Raw genomic sequence first — 8,125 nt, forward strand, 5'->3', positions numbered from 1 at the left:
TTTTCCTGTACTCGATAGATTCATCAGGACACACTGAGTCTCTCTAGTAATTTTCCACATACCCGTATGTCTGACATTTACTTCATTAGAATCATGTCTCCTTACAATCATAAGCCAAAACACATTCTTACATTAAGGAGAAAGGATGGCATTGACATTACGATATTTTAATCTGGAAAACATATATCTCCTGTTCTCTGTAATGACATATTGGGGAAGTCAAATAGCCTTTGGAGAGAGTTTTACTATAATAAAGTCAGTCTACTCCTGAAATACTTAAATAAGGAATTGAGTTTTGTTTGTAAATGTGTGCTTGTTTTAAAAAGCACAGATTTTTTTTTTTTTTAGCCCATGTTCAATCAATTTATTTTGTCAAAACAAGTGATATCTTGAGTATTACCAAACCAACAGGACATCAAAATAAAAAGTTGTCCAAAGTTAAAGGCACAGTACATTAAGAAACAAATGATCCTGTTACAAAATTATAAATGTAGTTTGGGATGGGTTAGGCAGGAAAGCGGTTAATCGAAACAATAGCAATTGAAGTCTTCACACTGTCTCTGAAGAGGGCTTCTGATTCCATCTCAGCTCTTTCAGCTGAGTGTGACCTTTCAGCTCTTCTTGTGAACTTTAGTTCATTTAAAAAAATCAGTGGAATATCATAGTTGGTAATTTGTTGTGAGTTCTTGAGGCTATACAGGTATTGTCTGGCTATGTTACATGTGGTTTCCTTATTAGTTTGTTGGGCAGAGTGATCTGCAAAGCAGATTCAATGGTCTCATGACAACTCCTGACTCAACCCTTTGGGAGTTGTAATTTCCTCCAATCCTCACTACTGCAAAAACCTCCATAACCATCTCTACCAAACTCTCTGCTGCTGTAGAGAGTTGCTACCACCGTGGCACCTGCTCCCGTGCATAGTTACTACAGAAGCTGGAATTCCTGGTGCCAGTACTATGTTGATGGTCTCTGGCACCAAATTCTCCACTGAATCTATGACTCCTGAAATATACACAACTCCTACCCTTGCCGTGGGGTTCATATGCCATATTTCTAACCAGGATGACCATACCTGTATAGTCTCTACAATATAGAGACTATATGGTAATATTTATGTTTCTCTCACTAAGAGAATAAGGTAGCAGTTTTCATATGCAGTCTGCAAAGCCAATGTGATGTACATTTCTTTAACATCATTGGCAAGTCAAAACTGAAAAGTTGTTTCATATTTTAAACATCCAATCTTCTTGATATTTTTGATATAGCCATTAGAATTGGATTTTTTTCCTGAGAGGAACAGGTGAAGACCTCTTCTCTGTCTCTCTAAGACTGTTTTCATGCATACTGATACAAACATATCCTTTCTTGTATAAAAAATCCTCCAGAGAATCTGGATCCCTTTTTGGTCTCCACAAACACTAAGGGTCAGTGAATCCTTGCCTATTGAAAGTCAAGCACAAATTACCATTTGCCTGACTCCTATGTGATATTCTCAGAGATAGAACCAATCTTCCCATAGCCAGAAAGATATATTCATCAAAGAAATCATGAGCAACCATCTTCAATTCCCTAGGGAAAGAAGCACTAAACATCATGGTATGGTGATCTTCCTTTGATGCTGTTATATTTTGTTCAAATATTCTACATATTTGGGCTTTGAACTCCATATCCAACATCATATCACCTTTATCCAACACCAGGTATTTGCAGAAGTTTAATCCAAAATTTCCTCTTTCCATTACATCTATGAGGCCTCTGAAATGGCTACTAACAAGTAGCATCCATGTTCTAAGTCTCAAGTCTGCTGACCAATATTGGCACCACTAGAAATAATCCAAATAAAACCCCTAGATCTGGCTTTTTCATAGATCAGCACTACCAATTCTCTCTCTGGTACTAATACCAAGAAAACTGGATGGGTTTTTTTTGTTTGTTTACTGTTTTGTTATTTGTGCTTTTTATTTGTTTTTGCAGCTTCCAAACCTTTTACTTTTTTTTTAGGGCTCTCAAAGTTCTTACTGGGCCATCAGAATATATCTGACTCAAGAAGGGCAAGAGAAATACTGCAGTTTCTACAGACACTGTTTGGGTACAAGCCATCAAATATCTTTTCTCTTTGATACTAAGAATAGCATCCCTCTGCACTGGAGTCAGGTGAGGATAACAAGTAAACTGTTTCCCATGATGGTTTCTCCCATCTCAACATCACTGAAACTTCTAATATGTGGGAGACAATTGTTGCCTGTTGCCTCAATTGGAATGTCATGTTTCTCAAAGTTAATTCCAGTCTTATCTCCAGAAAGAAAAGTTTCTGTTCTAAACACTCGCGTGGTGGTAGGGGATTTGATCAGTCATCTTCATCTGCTTTGTCACACCAGCAACTGTTTCCACCATATTCAAATTTGTCAGAGCCGCTTCTGTAATGATGGCTGCCAGTGCTATCAGTCTCCTTGTCCATGATCAACAAACCTTCCCCTTTATCCACTTCCACAATCACTGAGAAACGAGATTTTCATCTTGAGTCATTATGAACCTCAAAACTGTTATGCACATCCTTTACTCAAACTATGAACTGTCTTTATCATAGACTTTTTTAGTAACTTCTCTGTTCCTTAAGTGAGGAGGAATATAGCACCCTTTGCAGGCTGTAACTCCTCCATGCTGAATTATCAGAAAAATTCGGATATGCATTAGCAAACTACTGGTTTGGCCTGAGCTTATTTTATACCACCACAGGATCCATTTCTGAAGAGTACAGAGAACTCAGAATCTTCTTCCCCAACTCTCTACAATGTGCAGAATGGTGTTTCAGTAAATGAGGCCTCCATATATATAACCATGTTTGAAAGAAGTATCTTTGAACAACTTATGACTCAAAAAAGTTTTAAGACATTATTATTCAATGATTACAATGCATGGCTGAGCAAACTATTTGATATAGGTATGCTTTAATGTTGTTACACAATTTCTGTATGAATTTTAAATTATTTAAAAATCATCTCTTCAGATTTGTTTAACTGATAAATCTCTAATCAGGCTATCATTTTAGATTAAACATTATTTTATACATTTCAGTCAAAAAGACTGATTTTAAACTTTTTTGTTTAAAAAAGTTTTTTGTTTGTTTATTCTATTCTGAGTTACAGTGTAATAAATGGTCTATACTTGAATTATGAATTCACTTAATGGTTTGCAAATAGCATAATGTAACATTACAAAATCAAAGCTATAATTTTAGAGATTGAAGGTAACACTACAAAATCGAAGCTATAATTTTAGAGATTGCTCTGAATTCCAATTTTCATCACAAATGGGTTTATATCAAATATGTACAGACAGAACCAGTATGACTATATGGGTTTGGGAACATGTTGTTCAAACAAACGTAATAGCTAATATTTCTTGACATATTCAAGATTAAATGTTGACAGGTGCTGTGCAAACTCTTCACCCTCCTCCTTTTAAATATTACATGTAAAATGCAACATGTGTAAATGCCACATGTTAATAGATTTCCACAATCATGTTCTATGTATAGAATTTTTCAGGTCCCAAGGTACAATGCAAATAATTCAATTCTTAATACAAAATAAATGATTATTAGTGATGTTTTCTGGATTATGCACCGATAAAGTAAATCAATGCTTTTTTGTACTTTTAGTTTCTTTGCAATTGATAAGGGATAATGCAATATAAGCCTTCATAATGACATGATTTTCAAGCTGTAAAATACATACAAAAATATATACCTAGCCCATAAATTTATACATGAAGAAATGGAGATGAAAAAGTTAACAGACTTGCCTGTGTCAAGCTTGCTATCTATGACAGATTTGAGAAATGTCGACACACCTGATTCCTAGGTCAATGCATTTTGTCTACAAGATACACCCTTCCTTTCAGCTAATAAAAATGCATAATAAAGGGATGTTTCACATAGATACTATAATTCCTTTAATTCAGCCTTCTCTGCTTCACAATGATTATGCTTTCTGGATTAACTAGGAAAATAACCATAAGATTTCTTCTTTTTGTTCTGAGTACACAGTTGTTCCAAACTCCACCTTATGTGAAATTTTCTCTCTACCAACACCCTTTGAATAACAGAAAATGAATTTCTTCTCTTTCTCAGATATTCAGAAATTTCCCAGGAATAATTGCAGCAAAAGGCTTAAGGAGAGAGCAAGACACATGCTTAGAAGTTTGCGTTTGGTGAGAATTTAAGAATTCTTGGTAAAGAAAGTTTAAGTATGGGAAAGAGATATGCTTTTTCAGCATATCGATGACTTCTGAGAAAGGAAAATAGAGAAAAAGAAGATCAGACTTTAGTTCAGGAAACTCCTTCCTTCTCTCCCTCCCTCTCCCCCACCCTCCTGCCTTGTTTCTCTTCCTTTTCCTTTTTTTCTTGCTTTAAAATATTAATGCAAAGTGAACATGGTGGTACATACTAGAGAACCAATGTTTTCTAATTTTTATATGCTTCAATATAGCATGATTAAAAATAAATTATCAGAATATTTACATACCCTAATTGGTAACTACTAAAATTGGAAGATTAACAAACTATATTTATATAATTTTAGAAAAGAAGTTCAAATGACATAACCTTCAATATATACTTTAGCTTAAGTTTACATTCTGAGCCCTCAGCTCCCGAACGAAATATCCAAACATTTTTCCTTATGGTTATTTAAATGGAGAGCAAGCATTCCCCAAACTGTGTAGTGTGGGATTTAATTTCAAGAGATTAGTAGGCCTTTGGTCCCTTGATCTGAGTAGTTTGTTCCCTGAAAATTAGAAATATGAAAATCTAGGTCCTCGGACTTTTCTTCCTCAAATTGTAAATAATCCCCAAACAAGCATACTAGCCAAAAAAAAGGGAAAATAAGGAAAAAAAACAGAGACAATAAAAGTCTACATACTCTTCAAATACGTGCATTTGTAACCCAGTGAGTAATAAGACAACTGGTTCCCTTATCATCACTAAGTAGGAGGGGGTCAATGAGGAAATCTCTAGAGATCTGCATATTGTCAAACTATTAACTCCCTCACTTCCCCATGACTGAAAGCCATGTCACTAGGTACATTTTTTTTTAATTATGATTTCTTAATCCTTTTAATCATTTCCTTCCATTCAAAAATAAAAGGAAACTATCTGATTTCTTCAGTAACGGCTATTCAGAATCATTTAGATTTTTATTATTAATATACAATGCTGAAAAAAAAAACAACTTTGCAACAAAGTAATTCTAGGGAATTTCTTACCCAGTCATATCCATCAACCAGCTCCATCCTGAGCTATCATATTCCATTTCATTACATTTAATTGTTAAAAATAATAAAGTAATATAGGGTTTTGCCTTCTCTCTTCATTTTTATATACTGTGAAAACAATTTACTGAAGTTTATACAAGTCATCTACTGTTTTAGTCCATTCAGGCTGCAATAACAAAATGCCACAGACGGGACAGTGTATACACACTAGATAACCATTTCTCACAGTTCTCCTGGAGTCTAGAAGTCTGAGATGGGCACCATCGTGGCCAAATAAGACTTCTTGCTGTGTCCTCACATGGCAGGAAGGACCAGGAATCTTTTTGAAATTTCTTTTTAGAAGGCAATAAACTCCATTCATCAGGGTTCCATCTCCATGATTTAACCATTTCTGAGAGGTCCCACCTACTAAAACCATCACCTTTGGGGGTTAGGATTCAACATATGAATTTGGGGGGATAAAAACATTCAGATCATAGCATCTGCTTATACTAAAAAAAAACTAGAGGCTTTGAGATTTGAAGTCTCATTTGCCTTATAGGTTGCTTATAGAAAATTACATCTTTAATTTGTTTCTTAGTATCTTTATCTAGTATTCTTTAATAATTGTTTTTTTTTCCTGACAAGGTTGTTATGAAATCAATTAAATAATATAAATACCAAATTTCAGCAATATATCGGTATTCATCAATGGCAAACTTAGGTTTTGCCTCTTTTTAATGACTTATAGCTCTAAAATTAAAATAGTTAATAGTAAAAGTCTTTTCAACTGTCCATTGGTAAGCTCTAAGTTATGAGACAGAAATTTTGTCTGTCTTGTAGTAGAATTCCCTTGCAGTAGATTCCTAGCACAAAGTAAAATTTCAATGAACATATAGTAAATAAATAATTCTGGAGTTTCCACTTTGCATGTCAGGAGCTTGGAAGGTACCACTCCAGCCTAACAACAAGTAAAAAGCTGAAAAGACTGACAAATTAGTCACTTTTCTAGAGTCCCTTAGAAAGGTGAAAACACAAGGCAAACCACCTTCCCTAAGAGAACCTAACCAACAGACAAATAACAGACAATAACAACTTAGCAGAGCAGAGACTCATGAGCAGAAACTCCTGCAGGAATCAGTGTCAAGATCTGAGCTGTAATTGCCAATTTGTTGGGTGGCTCAGTCTGTTAAGCATCTGACCTTGGCTCAGATCATAGTCTCATGGTGATCTGAGTTTGAGCCCATATCTGGTGAGCTTGAGCCCTGCTTTAAGATTCTCTCTCTCTCTCTCTCTCTCTGCAGCTCACTCACTTGCATGCTGCCTCTTTTTCTCTGTCAAGCAAAAACAAAAACAAAATAAAAAAAAAAACCTCCATCAGGAGCCCAGTACTAGGGGGACACCCACAATATGAGATTTACTTCTAGGAGCTGAACCAGATTCCCACAGTATCAGGAAAAAATCCCCTCCTGCTAACCTGATGGGTTATTGTCAGAACCTAACTGAACTCGGAGAAAGAAAAACCCAACTTCAGACTGCTTTAGCTAGCATGTCCTATCCAAGGAAGTGTGTGTGTGTGTGTGTGTGTGTGTGTGTGTGTGTGTGGTGGAGGAGGGAGGGGTTAAAACTCTTGTAAATTTCAGTCCAGAGGCAGAGGCTCAATAAAAACCTGAGACCTAATCACACACCCCTACCCCCACATCTCACCACCACATTCCTAAAGGCCTATATACAGCAGTTCTTACCCAGTATATGCTGTCTGGCTAAAAAGAAAAATACCTAAAGGAAAAATACCAAAAACCCCAAAAACCAACAACAAAAAACCCCACACAAAATGAAGAAACAGAATGAGACATACAAGGATGTTGGATTCATCAGAAGAAGAATTTAGAACAATTATGACTAATATGCTAAGGAATCCCACAGATAAAACAGCCACATCCAAGAACAGATAGACAAAATAAATAGAGATGGAAATCCTAAAAAGAACCAAAATTTTTTCCAGATAAAAAACGTCACTGTAATAGAAATGAAAAGTGACTTTGATAGTTTTATTAGTAGACTGGACAAAGCTAAGGTAAGAGTCTCTGATCTTAAGTCTATCTTGAAAGAAACTTCCCAAGCTGGAAAGCAAAGGAACAAGGACTGAAAAATAATAAAATAAAAAAATAAAAAATAATAAAATAAAATAAAATATTGTGGGGTAACAATAGAAGGTATAACATATGATGATAGAAATGCCAGAAGGAGAAGCAAAAAGAAAGGATCAGAAGAAATATTTAAAACAATAATGACCAAGAATTTCTCCAAATTAATGTCAGACACCAACCCACAGATCTAGGAAGCTAAGAGAACAACAACAACAAAAACCTACATATAGACATACTATTTTCAAAATACAGAAAATCAAAAATAATGGGTAAAAGACCTTAATAGATATCTCACCAAGAAAATATAGAGATGTCAAATAAGTATATGAAAAGGGGTTCCACATCATATGTCATCAGTGAAATGCAGATTAAACACCACCTACCAATATAGACAAAATTCAGAACACTGACATCACCAAATGCTGGCAAGCATGTGGAGCAACAGGAAATCTCATTCACTGGTGGGACAAATGCAAAATGCTACAGCCATTTTGGAAGAATGTTTGGCAGGGTTTTACAAAAGAAAATCTGTTCTTACCATATGATTCAGCAATTTTTCTCCTTGGCATTTATCCAAAAGATATCAAGTAAGAACTTATATCCAGATAAAATAGGGATGTTTACAGCGGCTTTATTCATAATTGCCAAAACTTAGAACCAACCAAGATGTCCTTCAACAGGTGAGTGGATAAACTGTGGTACATACAGACACTGGAATATTA

At 35.2% G+C, this 8,125-nt stretch overlaps 1 pseudogene; it reads right to left on the minus strand.

Annotated features, from left to right (window-relative positions):
* Window positions 1–734: 734 nt before the first annotated feature.
* Window positions 735–5,292, minus strand: LOC144221874 (ATP-dependent RNA helicase DDX3X-like; annotated as a pseudogene).
* Between the last annotated feature and the right edge of the window lie 2,833 nt (window positions 5,293–8,125).

Source organism: Crocuta crocuta, unplaced genomic scaffold (assembly GCF_008692635.1).
Source record: "Crocuta crocuta isolate KB4526 unplaced genomic scaffold, BGI_CrCroc_1.0 scaffold376, whole genome shotgun sequence".
NCBI classification, from domain to species: Eukaryota; Metazoa; Chordata; class Mammalia; order Carnivora; family Hyaenidae; genus Crocuta; species Crocuta crocuta.